The sequence below is a fragment of the Sciurus vulgaris genome (assembly GCF_902686455.1).
Source record: "Sciurus vulgaris genome assembly, chromosome: 12".
NCBI lineage: Eukaryota > Metazoa > Chordata > Mammalia > Rodentia > Sciuridae > Sciurus > Sciurus vulgaris.
The window spans coordinates 86,442,631-86,458,828 of record NC_136473.1 but is presented as its reverse complement, the minus strand read 5'-3'; the positions used below and the strand labels follow the sequence as shown (position 1 = coordinate 86,458,828).

The window sequence follows — 16,198 nt, the reverse complement described above, 5'->3', positions numbered from 1 at the left end:
AAACTTGCCCTTTACTTACACAGACTTTCTTAGCACTTACTTAGACCCTCATGTATTTCATCACACAAGCACTTCCTTACCCCAAAACATTTCCTTTTCCCTTTTATTAAATATATTTCCATACCCAGAACCTTTTATTTTCTCTTTTCTTTTTGTCAACACCTTTTTGTTCACATTCTGAAACAACTCTCATGAAATTTCTGAATTTAGATAAATTACCTCCATTTTAGCAAGATAAAATACTTTGTTGTTTATAGTACTCTAGCTGAAACACAGTGAGAGGGGAGATGGTAACTCTAAATCCAAATTTAAGAGCTCCATGGAGCTTTGCAGAACTGGAGGGGGAGCAGGGGGAAGTGGTAAGGGAGCAGATGAAACATTCACCCTCCGGGTTGGGGTTTTATCTGTTAGGACATAACTCTTAATAACCTTGTTTTTAGTAATGACACAAAGCAATTTTAAACACTTTTTAATTTACCAACCTATGAAAACACCAATAAAGTTTAAGTATGTTACTCCAGGGGATTTAAGGACTTAAGAGTACTTAATGTTATTTAACAATTAGCATTTTAACTTTGCAAATTAATCAGATGTCTCTATAAACACATTTGAGTAGTCCCATACATGTTAAATTTAATTCACTTATTCTGCAAAAACCAAGATATCAGACAAGTGTCCTGAACAGTATTTGCTGTCTCTTTCCTGTTGATTCTTTAATAGTAAGGTTTTTAGTTAATTCTCTAAGACCCTCATCCTCATCTGAATCTTCCTCCTTTTCTGACTTTTCTTTTTCTTTTTTTTTTTTTTCTACAGTTTTTCTCTCTGATGCCCTGGATTGTTCCTCTTTCAGTTCCTCCAGAGCCTCCTCCCCCTCTCTAAGGGCCTCTCTACCACTGGGCCGCAGAGTGATTAAGCACCCCCTAACTAAGGTCCAGATGGCGAATGTTCCCGCTGGTAATGGACTTGTTTTATCAACCGCCTTTAAATCTTCTCCCAAATGATCCCATTGAGGAACGTTTAACAGTCCTTCATCCAAAAACCATGGTGCTATTTCCTCTACTGTTTTTAAAAAGAACCTTGCTGTTTTTGTTTTTAGGGACATCCCATTAGCTTTAAGAAGATCCTTCAAAGGCCCCTCCATTTGTGCCCGTGACATTTCAGTACCCATTTTAAAATACAGCTACGTAAATCTATCAGCACACAAAAATAAATCACCTTAATAGCAAAAGCAAAAGCACACCCATTAACTTTACAATAGACACAAGTCTCAGTCGCAAATCCCTGTGAACTTTATCTGGTTGCAATTCCCTGCAAACTTTATCTGGTCCCAATTCCCTGTGAACTTTATCTGGTCCCAATTCCCTGCGAATTTTATCTGGTCAGAATTTTTCTTTTATAATTTTACCTGACTTATCTCCTGCTTTGTTTCTCTGAATTTCCGGGTTTCGGCACCACTTATCACTTCCCACCGCCCATGGAGGAAATGATAACACGTACGCCTTTTTTGGTGCAGTGAAGCTTCTTCTCTTTAATGTGGACAAAAGGCCCCCCAATGCAGAACTACTCCAGGATACAGGGACCAATCAGAAAGTTGTCCCTGTGGCAAATGCATGGACATCTCAAGTAAACGCATAAAACATGTACTGTACACAAGCCAAGCACAAGGTACGTCAGCCAATCAGGAGTACTTCCTGAAACTTGTTGACAGCTTCAAGCCTATTCTGGCAAGGCGCTAGGTGCCATCTTGAAGATCAGGCCAGGGGGTGCCCACCTCCGCGGGCCCTCAGAGGCAAGCATCCCTGACAAGGAGTGATAATGTTTTTTGGAACAATGCCAAAAATTCCTATAGCATTAGTTATTGCCTTTTTTAAAATTAACTTTCCTACTAATTCTGGATAACTCACTAGAGTTATCTTTTGGCTATAGTGAAGATGGACCCAATAAGTAGGTCCTTGTTGCCAGAACATTCCTGTAGGACTTCCTATGGTGGCTATGATTATCAGTAATACAGGCTTAGTTATATCTACCCAATCTAAATGTGTCTTAGTAATGGCATCTTCTACCTTACACAATGCTTTTCTAGCTTCTGTGGTAATTTCCCAGGGCAAGGAGGGATCACCACCTCCCTTAAGAATATCAAATAATGGTCCAAGGTCTTCAGTTGTTAATTTTAAATATGGTCTTACCCAGTTTATATCTCCCAAAAGATTCTGGAAATCATTTAATGCTTTTAATCTACCCATCCTAAAGGAAACCTTTTGAGGTCATATTAAGGTTTTGTCAATAATGGCACCAAGGTAGGTAATGGGGCAAGAACTCTGTAATTTATCCTCTGCTATCTCTAATCCAAATCAAAGAAGATTTTGACCAGCCCATCATATACTCTGAAAAGTTTGTCTTGATCAGGATGAGCTAATAAGACATCATCCATATAATGATAGATCTTTAGTCTTTTTCAGATTTTCTAATAGGCTGTAAAGCTTTGTCTACATAGACCTGACACATAGTGGAGCTCTTGGCCATGCCTTGCGGCAATACTGTCCATTCATATCTTTGATCAGGTCCTTCGTGGTTAGTAGCTGGTACAGTAAAAGCAAATCTGCAGGTATCTTCCTTATGAAGTGGTATAGAAAAGAAGCAATCTTTTATGTCTACAACTATAATTCTCCAATCCTTTGGAATAGAAGACAATTGAGGGAAGCTGGATTGAGTTGTTCCCATTATTACCATTTGACTATTAATTGCTCTAAGATCTTGGAGGAGTCGCCACTTTCCTGATTTCTTATTAATCTGGAGTTAGTACTACTCTGGCAGCAGTACAGAGGTCCAATCCTGCGCTTCCTGTTGTATGTCTGATGAGGGAATTAATGGATAATGGGTTCGAGGGATCATTCTGATGGGATCCACCGCTGGCTGTCCTTCTTCAGGGCTCCAAATATTTGTGGGGCCCAATCCCAAAGGGCCCCTCATCTCGTTTTTTGGGAGATAATATCAATTACAAATTTACATTCACTTGCCCAGTGTTTTCATTTTTTACATTTTGGACATACTCCAGGTATTTTTTTGTATGTACTATGACTTGGGTTTGGACAGTCCCTTTTAAAATGTCCTGGCTGTCCACATGAAAAACAGCTTTTGGGTTTGGCCCTCATAGCTTGGGCTACTCCTTGAGTGACAGCAGCTGCTAGTACTTGACCCTGTATAGCTGACTCATTAATATCTTTGCATATTTTAAAATAGGTACTGAGATCCTTATTTTTTCATGGCCTAATTGCTTCCCTGGACCATTTATTAGCTTATTCATATGCTAACTGTTTTATTAAAGGCATTGCTTATTCTGAATCCCCAAACACTCTGCCTGCTGTTTGTAACAGATGGTCTACAAACTCTGCATATGGTTCATTTGAGCCCTGTATAACCTTGGATAATTGCCCTTGCAAGTCCCCATGACCTTGTAATGTTTTCCACGCTCTAACAGTGGCAGCAACTATCTGAAGATAGACTGCTGGATCATATGTAATTTGTTGCTGTTGTTCAGCATAAGGTCCTTATCCCAGCAACATATCCAAGTTTCATTGATGGAAACCTGCAGCTACGTTTCTATGAGCTGTCTCTGCACAGAGTTCCTGATTGGTTACTTTCCACATTAAGTATTGTCCACCATGCAAAACTGCTCGACACATACTCGCCCAATCACTAGGAGTCAGATTAAGTGTTGCGATGGATTCCACCATACTCACAGTAAACGGAGCTTGGGGCCCATAAGTAGCAACTGCCTCTTTAAGATGTTTTACTGTTTTAAATTCTAGGGCCTGATGAAATCACTGGCCCTGACCATCCGCCAAGACTGGGCAGGACAGTCTTAATGGGCCTTCCACAGGGTCCCAGCGATCCCCGGTATCACTTGGGACTCCACCACAACAAGGCCGACAAGACTGCCCACAAAATGTCGGGTCCTCCCACCTTTTATCATAAGGGGGAGCTGAGGGGGTAGTTATCTCATTGTCTTTCCTGCCTTTTAGCAGCTCTGCAACATTAACTCGCCTATCTTTTAGTTCCTCCCCAGTATCTCCTTCCTCCTCAATCTCTTCTAGCACTTCTTCTCCTTCTTGTAATATATTTTCCATGCCTCCTTCTTGAATTATCCCTTCAGACTGATTTTGTGATATTTCCAAACCCATCTTTTACTAATAAATAAATTTGATACAGGACAAAGGCCACACTAACAGTAGTACAAACACACAAACAACACTAAATACACGCACTCCAGAGATCCTTTATATTTCATCACCTGGCCAGCTATACTGAGTGCCTAACTGCCTTAGAAAGACATGGCCTTAGCTTACCTGAGTGCCTAACTGCCCTAGAGACAGGGTTTCAGCTTACCTGAGCACCTAACTGCCCCAGAGAGAGACAGGGGCTCAGCTTTCCTGACCAGCTATCCTGACCTAACTGCCTCAGAGAGACAGGGCCTCAGCTTACCTCACTACTTAGAGCAAGACTCTTGAATCTGACATACACACAAATTACACAAAATGCACGCACTTTTGCACTTCACTACCTGGCCAGCTATCTTGAACCTCTAACTGCCTTAGAGACAGGGGCTGCAGCTTACCTTGATACTCACCGTTTCAATTCTCGGGAGGGGAGAGGAACTCAGAATTCCTCGTACCAGCCACCACTTGCCCTATTCCTGCAAGGTTCCTCATTTCCCCACTGTGCAGATTTCCCTTTTCCCCTTAAATTCCCTTTCCCTGTATGCTCCCCATCCTCATACAGGCCACCACTTGACACCATCCAGTGGAGTCAATTTGGCACAGGGGACAAAAGAGTAGCGAGGCTCTTGAATTCAGAATGGTTTATTGTAGGTTCAGGAAATCCGGGAACTGGAACCTTGAACCTGGAACCTCCAACCTCAAACCTGGGGTCTAGAACTTCGAACCCTGGTGCTCCAGGAGAGCCGGCTTATATCTCCTCCAGGAGGTGAAGGGTAGGGCTGACGCCAATTATGCAAAGATTAGGCGAGGAGCTAGCTGCCCAATCACGGTAAAGGTGAAAACGAGCAGGCACAATCAGGAGCACTCGGGAACACCTGTGCACGTGTTGTGTGCATGGACTTAATTGGATATGGCCAATGACAAATCACCTGGGTGTGCTTATGTTAATCAACCTCCTCACCGCCAATGTGATCAAAGCAACCTCTGGATGGCTGCCAGGCGCCATCCCGGCACCGTCTGCATGGCATAGCCCCCAACATACATGCATAAGGCTTTTAATGAAGTAAAAAACACAGTAGAGTAGAGAAAGCAAGTTTAAAGAATCAGAGGTTCAATTACTTCCAGATTCACCCAGAGCCCTTCCCCATTCAAATGGAATATAGTTCATCTTTACACTATAAACCATCGAGATGCATCTGAGGGATTTAATTTGATAGAAACACAGATATAAGCTTGAGAGGGGTCTTTTATACCCTACTAATTTTGTAACTACAGTTAAATTGTGTAGTCATTAAACTGGGTGTATACCATCAATTTATATGCCCCTAGGTGTTGGGATATCTGCCATGTCCCACGTGGATGAGGAAAGGGTTAACTGCTGGAAGATGATGTTGGCTGTAATTCAATCAATTACCCATAAACTTATCTAACCAATAAACACACAAGAGTCAACACTCTTTTTAAATAAGAGGGGGCATAAGGAAACTGGCCATACCAGATCTGGCCTCTAGCAACATGGAGTAGCCCAACTCTTCTTATTTATAGTCACACAGGTAAAGGGGCCAGGACTGGGAAGGGCTTCTTCTGTGATGAACAGGATGGGGTGGAGTTAGGGGAGTCAATTTGTTCAGGAAAACTATCATACAACCAGACCGGCAACCACTCCCACACAGGCCCCAAACTCCTATGACTGTCAGTTCCTGGGAGTCAGGCCTCAATGTCCCATGGCTTAACCACTTCTGATTCTGCTAGATAAGGATGTCTTCCCACACCTAGGCAGTGTAGGTTTGCTTCTAAATGGTAGGTTCAGGAGGGTTGAAACTTGAAATAGCACACTATAAATCATTTGTAAATATATTTAACAATCTAGAGGCAATACCATATTGATAACTATCTGCAAATTTTTCCTCTGGCTAATCAGCTTCTGTTGGTAGATTATTTCAGAAGGGTCTTAATCCAGTCCCAATACTTTTGTTCATGCATATTTTAAAAAGAACTTCATTGCATACTTCATTTAATATTTGCTATTTAAAGTATATCATTCAACTAAGATTATCTAAAGATTAAAAATAATAAGTTTCTTGTCAATAAGGAAGTTTGCTTAAAAAGAATGGTAAAATGATAAGGAGCAAAAAAATAGGTAATACTAAACTAGTGTATGAATTGAAAAGTATAACATATATAAACATGCAACGTAACTACATCATCATTTATGATTCCGGGCTATTGAATTTTCTGTTTTTGAAATATATTTTAAATATATTTGAATTATTATTTTGTATTCAAGAAATCTAATTTTAATATTTTCTACAGGTGGAAAGAGACTCCTGTCCACCTCTACCTCAGATTCCCAGTGCTGAAGATGTGACAACCACAGTGAAATATCAGGATGGAGAAAAAGTATCTGTTCTTTGCAAAGAAAATTATCTGATTCAGGGAGCAGAAGAAATCATGTGCAAAAATGGAAGATGGCAATCAATCCATCTTCTGACCACGCCGTGTTGGTCAGTAGGGTGCAACTTGGTTTATAACATGCTCTCTCAATTGAATTTAATAATCCCCTGTTCTTTATGTAAATGAAAAAGATGAAGACCTTTTCTTCTGTCTATCACACTCTATCCTGAAACTGTAAGTTATGATTCAGGTACATAAATCAGTCATCATCTTTCATTTCTGTCAACAAAATTGGACAACACTTTTGGATATCATATAAATAGCAGACAAAATTTCTCTTTATGACTATTTTTCATATAATAAAATAGAAACAAATCAAGGAAGATATTGGAGAAGAGGATAGCATAGATATTGTTGTGACATAACTGCATAGTATTTGATTTTAGTTTTCATTTAAATGTTTTATTTCTGTTTGACACTTCAATTTCTATTTTTCATATAGAAAATCTTCCATGTTCTCAACCACCTGGTATAAACCATGGAACCATTAGTCCATCTAGATTTTCAGAAGCATGGAAAAAAATAAATGAATCCAGAATAAATGCATATGGCACTAAATTGAATTATATTTGTGAAGATGGTTTTACAACCTCTGAGGAAGATGGGATAACATAGCACAAGACAAATGGAGTTCTCCACCTCAGTGTGTAGGTGAGGACTATATGAAAACTTGAATTCTGATCTGAGATTACACATAATTAAATAATTGAGAGTACAAAAAATGAAAAATCATATGGTGTAGTCAAAGTCAGGGGAGGAATATATTAGAGATTATCATATTATTTAATTATTCATGTATTTTACCATTAAAATACTTTGGCAATATTGAATGAATCTTATTTTGTTAATTTTATTGGTTCATTATGGAGTCACTTTTTACTTTTCACTTTTTTTGTAAAAAATGTAATTTGTAGTGAATTTAAATTTATATAAGTTCTAGAGTTTCCTTTGCAACCAAGTTTTTAAACATTTTAAAAATGCTTTTCTTACAGTGTTTTCTTCTGATGCCTCATAATACTTGATAATTTATTTAATGCTATTAATTTTGAGTGTTTCCATTTATCAGTCATGGTTGGTTAGAGAAATTTTGCTATTTTTATTGCAATTTCTTGCTCCTGTTTTTAGTTTGAGAGGTGGACAGACATGAGAAAGGTGAATTTAGGAAGACTTGTGCATATTCTCTGTGACTTCATAGTAGCTTCTCTGTTATTATTATTTCTTTTCAAAAACTGTGATATATCAAAATTGACATATAAAATTTTATTTCTGAGTTAGCAAATCATGGATTCATTCTTTCATTATTTTATTTTTTAGGACTTTCTTGTGAATCTCCACCTTCCATTTTAAACGGTTTTGTGTCTCATGAGTTAGTTACCTATAAGACAAAGAAGTTACTTACAATTTTTCGTAAGGTTTTGCAATTGATGGACCTGCATTTATAAAATGTTTAGGAGGAAAATGGTCCTACCCACCAGAATGCATAAGTATAATGTATTTAATTTTATAATATGTGTGACAGATTCCCTAATTCAAAGTATAAGTGATACAAATAAGAAATAAGCTGTAATTCTAGAACTTTACAAGGTACCTGAAGTTTCTTGAGTCTGGTAGAGAATTATAGCCTAGTAATTAAAAAAAAAAATTGACACTATGAGCCAAATTCCTTTTCACATCATTTTGTGCAATCATTTGGCGTCCTCGGATGTAAATTCTCAGACTTCTTATCTTTGTTCCTGGAGAAAATGACCCTTACTCATCAATCTCATCATTATGTAATCTACCCTAGTTCTCCAAAGGATTTCATTACACCTCAGTTTAGAACCATTGCAATAGTCTGTTATTAGTATCCATGCACCTGAAATTCTGAGGAATTACACATTGTTCATCATAGTATCAGAAAGAATTTATAAACAAAGTATAAAAGCCATGTTTCTATAATTATAGGTATATTTTTCTGTTATTTTCCCATGTCTCTAGTTTTTTAAAAAATTATCATTATTTTAAGTTTTACTTAAATATTAATTTTTGTTTTTATTGGTGCATTATCGTTGAACATAACATCTTCATCTTTTAACTGTGTTTTAACAATAAACAGATTATTCTTCCAACTGTGTTCTTAATTCTTGACTTAGTCTCTAAGGAAATGCCTCTTTGTTTTTATTTAGGAACTAAAATGATAATTAAAGAACAAGATAATTGTATACCAAACAGTAATGCCATATAATCTCTTTACTCTTTTTTTTTTTTCATTTTAAAAAATTCATGTTGCACTTATAGAACTTGTAATATTTGTTCTACTTAACCCAAGGAGAAATGTCCAGGAACTTTCGTTCTCAGTGGCTTTCAAGGAGTTAAAATGTCTATCAGTGTTCTAGTGAAGGATAGGGAAGAGATTTAAGGGCATGAAAGGTTAGCTCTGACCAAAAAAAAAAAAAAAAAAAATTGCTGTATCTTTTTTTCCTCATTGGAATCAGAAAAGTTCTTCATGTCAAAGTATCTATTTTCAATCCTGCTTAAAATGTATTTGGAATCTTATTGATTGATTGGTTACTCAAAATGAGCGCTAAGTAGAGATACTTTCTTTTTTCTACTCATATATTTCCTGTGTGAATCCACCCAGAGTGGAAAATGCTAATATATTATTAAACCAGATGCATAGGTTTCCATCTGGCGAGAGAGTACGTTATGAATGTATCAAACCTTTTGAAATATTTGGGGAAGTAGAAGTGATGTGACTAAATGGAACCTGGACAGAGCCACCTCAGTGCAAAGGTAGAATGTCATATTCCTAATTTTGCTTTGCTTGAGGACATAGCATGAGTAAAATGCGTTGATAAAAATAAAGTGAATAATTCTTATAGAATATATTTTTTTAAATGCAAATAAAATGATATTGCTAGAAATTTATTTTTTGTCCAAATGAACTAAGAAATATCATGTAGTTTTTTCAAGACATATTTAACTGAATAGGACAATTACAATCTGAGAAAAATTCTCATCTTAAACATTAAGATACTCAGGACATTTGAACACTCCAAGAGATATTCCTTCGAGATGTAGAAAACAGGGGATTGAAGACTGATCATAGAACCTGATATACATTTGGGCATTCTCAGCATATAGAAAACATTGAAGGTGTGTGACTGAGGCTGTCCAGGGAATCACTATATTTATAAAATAAGTCTTGGTATTTGGTCATTTGCACTCTAATATTTTTTAGAATTCTGGAAATAAGGGAAACATATAATGAGATATTATATCATGTTTCTATTTTTAAAAATTAATTTTTCCTAATTTACTTTCTCTTCCTTGACTTTGACTCTACCTTTTGCTAATGGTGAAGTCAGTTTTATGTAGGCCACATAGAGTTAGGCCTCATTTAGCTTTTAAATTTTCTTTTTTTATTTTTCCCCTTTTACACAAAACAAAGTAGGAGAAATAATAGAGGATTAAAACTGCTGAAGTAGTTAATTGGTAGAACATGTATTCACAAAGAAAAAATCCAGATAGGAAAACAGGCTTATTTACAATGAGGAAATACATGTAAAATTAAGGGAGTTGTCATATGAAACAGAATCAAACATATCCTACTGGATGCCACTGTTTACAGCAATATTGAAGGGAGAACATAACATTTAATTAGGAACAGATACACCACAAGGTACAGGTTTTACAGTGTCAGTGCAATAAATTCACAAAACTGCATTATGGCTAATTAATCAGTTTTAGAATTGTTCCCAAACATGTCACATTTTAGGCCCTCAAAGCTTTATTCCTACAGATTTCAACTACTCTAAATTTCTAGCTACTGAGAAGGAAAGACTGACAAGCTTTCCAAAGAGTCACAAATCTATGTAGACCAGAGGCCAGCTATCACTACGTGTCTGCTCTCACCAAAGCCCTGGAATTTTTCAAAGAAATATTGAAGGAAAAAAGTCATTAGTGTAGTCACTATCTTCAATGCCAAACCAAAGGGGACCAAGTAATGGCCACATCCAAAGAATGGAAATTTGAGGTTTACTCTTGAAGGCTTTCTCTGGTCTTAAAAATTAGTAGGGCTGGGGAGATAGCTCAGTTGGTAGAGTGCTTGCCTTGCAAGCACAAGGCCCTGGGTTTCATCTCCAGCACTGCAAAAAAAAAAAAAAAAAAATTAGTAGGTTATTTTCTTCTCTACTGTAATGAATTTTGACTAAACACAGGAAGACTTTTGTCTTTGTTTAGCTAGTCATGGAGTAAAGGTATCGAACACAAGTGTTAATCTACTACGGACTTTAAGTCAGTTGAAAACATGAAATGCTAAGTATGCTAAAAATCCTAAGTACAATCTTTTGGAAATTTGCTGTTAAAAAGACTTAAGGGTTTACTAACTTGAAGTGGTGCAGGGAACAGCAGCTCTAAGCCTGTCAGATTCCCTGTGGAACGAAGAATCAATGTTTCCTAGAAATGGCTTAAGTTTTGCACAAGGGAGAAACCTATACAAACTAGGGCATGGAATTAGCTATATTTTATTCCATGGAGATTCTTCTCCCATGGTGAAAAATAAAGAAACAAACAAACAAAAAAACAGGAGAAAGAACAAATCTTAATTAAACTTAGTAGTAAACTTAGTCTCTATACTCATGAAGCCAGAAAGTTTTTTTAAGCAAACTGTGAAGCAGACAGTAGATCTAGCTTCTGATAGCCACAGATCACTACCTTGCACCTAGCTAAAACAAATGTCAACACTGTTAATTTCATTAAAAGAAAAATTCACCACTGTTATTTTAAAGGAAGTTGTCAAAGTAAAAATTCAATTATCCCTGGGTGAGAAAAATCAAGACAAGCCATCCTCATTAATGAGTTGTCCATTTAAAGCCAACTGATGAAAATGTACCCAGCTACACCTGACTCAAAGACACTATGCACAAAGCCTTACCTGGCCAGTGTGAATTTCTATGAACTAAGGGCAGAGAGGCAGAGCAAGAGCTACTTCTGTAACATTTTAGTATCCAAACAGCATAGTAGGAAGTGTTCCCAGGGGTAATGCGTACTCCATTAACACAGGAATAAAACAGATGCATTATTCCTTCTTCTTTTCTTTTCGTTTGAGAAGTTTGTTTATCTCCCTTTTGGCCATTCCAATGTACTTTGAAATGATTCCATGTTGGTTCAGTCCAGGAAGCAACAGTCAGAAAGTCACTATCAGGTAGGTGAGAAATAGGTTGTGGACTTGCTGTCCGGTCCAGGCAACTGCAGCAAGAGAAATGATCATGGTCATGAAGTACATTTTAGGCTTTTCTTCCTGTAATATAAAGAGGCGTTTCCACCAGCCACAGTTCTGCCTCGAGTCTCCACTAGATTGCTGCAAATTTAATGGAATCTTTGCTGTTGTTCAGTGGTCCATTTATTGGAGACAAAAATTCTAGGGGTTAGATTGGGAACAAGGTAGTCAGCCAAGCACAAATACATCGCAAAACAGGAAACAGCAGAGAGAACAGATGGATCCAAATAATAGATAATCAGAAACACCAAAGAAACCACACCCATGATGGCAGGTGGAAACCAGGCTCTTTCCCATCGGAGAATTTTACCACCCATCAGCATCATGTCTCCCCATCCTTGTAGCTGTTGTTCCAGATTTGCAGTCTCTGCAGGCAGCAGGTTGGTGCTGCGATGATCTCCCTCCGCCATCGTCCCGGAGATGCAGTCTCAGGAGCGCAAAGCACCCTCAAAGCCTACCTCCCTCAGACACCCCCAGTGCCACCCGAGCCTCTGCCTCATTTCCGTATCTATCTTGCCCTTCTTGCTCTTTTCACCTGGTATATTTAGACAATTTATATTTAAGATAATTATTGAAATGTTGGGGTTTTTTTGTCTGTTTTGTTTTATTTATTTTCTCTGTTTCTCATTCCTATTTCTGATCTCTTCCCTTTCTTTTGGGGAACCTTTTTAAAGAATTTTATTTTGATTTATCTTCCTATTTTTGTGTGTATCTTTCTGATAGATTCCCCCACCTCCTTTCTTATTAAAGTTGTTGTTTTAGGTATTACAGTATATATGTAATATAATTTCAGCTTATCACTCGACTAGTATTGACATTTTATTTTGCCATCAAGATGTGGGAACTTTCCTTCCATTTAAGTCCATTTGCCCTTTAGTGTCTCCTCTATATACACTGAGCACTATTATCAAATACTATAATTTTCCTTCAGACATTAAACATAATGAACAAGCTGATGAGGAAAATGTCTATTATATTATTTATTTTCCTTTTATCAGTTACATTGTTCTTTTCTCTCTCCTGAAGACTCAATCTTTTTTGGTCATCTTTTCACTTCTATAATGAAGAATTTTTTCAGTTAGACTTTAAGGATAACTCTTTCAGACAGATTCTCTTGATCTTTTCTGTAAAAGAATGCCTTTATTTAAGCCTTTATTCTAAAGCACAGTGTCACTGCATATAGAGTTGAAGGGTGACATCTTTCTTCTTTCACTTCCTTGTGGCTTCCTGCCTATGAATGAGAAGCCCACTGTCATTTGAATATTAGTCACCTATAAGTAATGTGGATTTTCTACCTTGCAGTTTTCAAGATTTTTTCCTTTATCTTCCCAAACAGCTTTCATTGTGATATGTATTAACATAAGTCTAAAGATCTTCTTGAATATCTACTTTTGTGCCTTATGCTGAAGTTGTGAAATTGTTTTATTAAACTCATTTCTTCCCTACTTCTGGGCCTCCAATGTTTTCTTTTCTTCTCAAGGTCTCTGAAGTTCAATTCATTGATAAATTTTCAGTCTATCTTCTCTTGGTCTTGCAAGACTGCTCCCTCTCTTGTCCTTAGGTTAAAGGAATGAGGCTTCTTATGATATTTTCCTTATTTATCTCTACCTTATATCATTCCTGGGATTAGCCTTTTCCAGTGCTCCATCTAGAATACACAAAAGCCCTAAAGTGAACTTATATAGCAAACTATTTGCTACTCCTTGAGTTCTGAAGTTCCTAGTCAGAATGAATTCTCTGTACCTTCTAGAGTCTTCTTATATTGGTATTTCAATTTTTTTATATCCAAGATTATAAATTATGCTTAGCAAAAGGAATACATAGGAATGATTTTTATTCATCTTGTCCAGATCAGGAAGAAAATAGTTCCCTTGTATTTTCTACAAATTTGTATTCTTTCAATTTTTTTCAAGGAATTTTTATTTCTTTGTAATTAAAAGGAAAATCAAAAGGAAAACAGTAGGGACACAATAAACAATGCATCATGTCATATATAAGAACAAGAAACTTTCTTAGTTTGTCTTTGCTATCTACCCATGCAGCATTTAAGACACATGTTTAGTACTAGATCTCTGCAAAATGGACACATTTTTTGATGGTTTATTTGTGCCTTCAGTGAGATGAAAGGAAGAGTTTAAAAATGTAACCCTCATTTTCTGTGATTAAGATTTTCTCAAGTGATCACTTGTTACCAGAAATGATAAAGTCTTGAGGCTGTAGATAGTGATATGTTTGTGCTGGCTTTAATTTTATCCTGTATTTTGATTTGTTCTCTCCATAAATGAAATGGTATTTTTCCGATTCCACAGGAAAATGTGGTTCTCCTCCACCTATTGAAAACGGAGACCTCACTTCATTCCCGTCATCAGTATATTCTCCAGGTTCATGGGTTGAATATCAGTGCCAGTCTTTGCATCAACTTCAGGGTAGCAAGACAATAGTGTGTACAACTAGAGTGGTCAGAATCGCCCAAATGTTTACATAAGTACTTCAGTGTTCCAACTGGTCCTGGGAAAATCAGAGCCTTGAATATGATACTTTGCTGTGTTCAATAGAACATTCACACATTAAAGAAGAGATATTCTGTGGAATGCTTCTCTACTAAGTATTAATATGTGAGGAAATAAATATTAATAAGTTATTTTTTATTTTAAAATAATAAATACAATTATATGTATTCTAGATACACATCGTGAGGACTTCTAACTACATTTTAATTTTTTATTAGCCTGTATTAGTTGCCCATATTAATGGGGGTCATTGTGATATTTCCATATATGCATACACCCTGCCTGATCATATCTAACCTCCATCTACCTGCCATACCGCTCACACACTTCTCAACCTCTAATGGTCACTATTCTACTTTCAGGTCATCCTTTTTAATATTCCACATATGAAAGACAACATCTGGGGCTTATCTTTCTGTGTCTGGTTCATTTCACTTAACATAATGTCCTCTAGTTCTATCCATTTCACTATAAATGACAAGATCTAATTCTTTATGGCTGAATAATATTTCCTTGTTTAAATATGCCACATTATCTTATCTGCAGATCAACACATTCTCATTCAACATCTTAGCTATTGTAAATAACACAGCAATAAACATGGGCATGCAAATATCCCTTTGGTATGCTGATTGATGTTTTCTTTGGATATGTACCCAGAAGCAGGGTAGCTGGATGGTATGGCAGGTCTAATTTTAGGGTTTTGAGAAACCTTCTGTTCTCATGATTGTACTGATTTCAATTCCCACCAAGTGTGCATTTTCTCTCCACATCTTCACCAACATTTGTTAATTTCAGGGTTTATTTTTAATAATACACATTCTAACTGGGGTTATATAATACCTCAATATAATTTTTATTTTCATTTCCCTGATGGCTAATGATATTGAGCATTTCTTTATGTATTGTTGACCATTTGTACTTCTTCTTTGAGATATCACAGATCATTTGCCCAACATTTTATTGGATTATTGTTTTTAGTTTTTTGATATCCTTAAACTGGTATTCTAGATATTAACCCTTTGTCAGAAGCATAGATGGCAAGTGTGGTTTTTTTTCCCTCCATTCCATGGCTTGTCTCATTCTGTTATTTTTTTTTTAGCTGTGCAGAAGTTTTTCAATTTAATATATCGAATTTTTGCTCCTGTGCTTTTGTTATCTACCTGTAAAATTGTTGCTTGAACCAGTTTATTATTTCTTCATTGTTTTCTTCTAGTAATTTTAGAGTTTTTAGATATTATATTTAAGCCTATGATATGTTTCGAATTTAATTTTGCACATGAAAAGAGGAGTGACAGTTTAATCATCTGTATATGGATATCCATATTACCAGCATTATTTATTGAAGAGGTGGTTCTTTAGACAATGTTTTCCTTCTTTCTTGTTGGAAACTTTGTTAAGAATCAGTACTTAGAGATGCATGCATTTATCTATGTATATCTATCTGTCTGTCTATCTATCTATCTATCTATCTATCTATCTATCTATCTATCTATCTATCTATCAAGAGAGTCTCTATTCCGTACCATTGGTCTAGGTGTCTGTTTTTGTGCAAATACTATGGTGTTTTGGTTATTATGGCTCTGTAGTATGTCTTGAAATCAGGTATTGTGATGCTTATGGCATTGTTTATTTTTTTTCCTCAAGATTTCTCTACTTATTCAGGGTCTTTTGTACTTCCATATAATTTTAAAATTTTCTTTTCTGGTTCTGTGAGAAATATCATTGGTATTTTAAGGAGGATCGCTTTTAATCTG

The 16,198-nt window shown here is 36.4% G+C and overlaps 1 long non-coding RNA gene and 1 pseudogene across 2 annotated transcripts in view; one reads left to right on the top strand and one right to left on the bottom strand.

The window, feature by feature from the left end:
* LOC306642329 overlaps positions 1-16,198 on the top strand; it is a 140,591-nt gene that overhangs the window by 82,200 nt on the left and 42,193 nt on the right. The window lies entirely within an intron of this gene.
* LOC306642325 (ADP-ribosylation factor-like protein 6-interacting protein 1) lies at positions 11,272-12,395 on the bottom strand (annotated as a pseudogene). Its single transcript has one exon. The product of its transcript is annotated as an ADP-ribosylation factor-like protein 6-interacting protein 1 (transcript).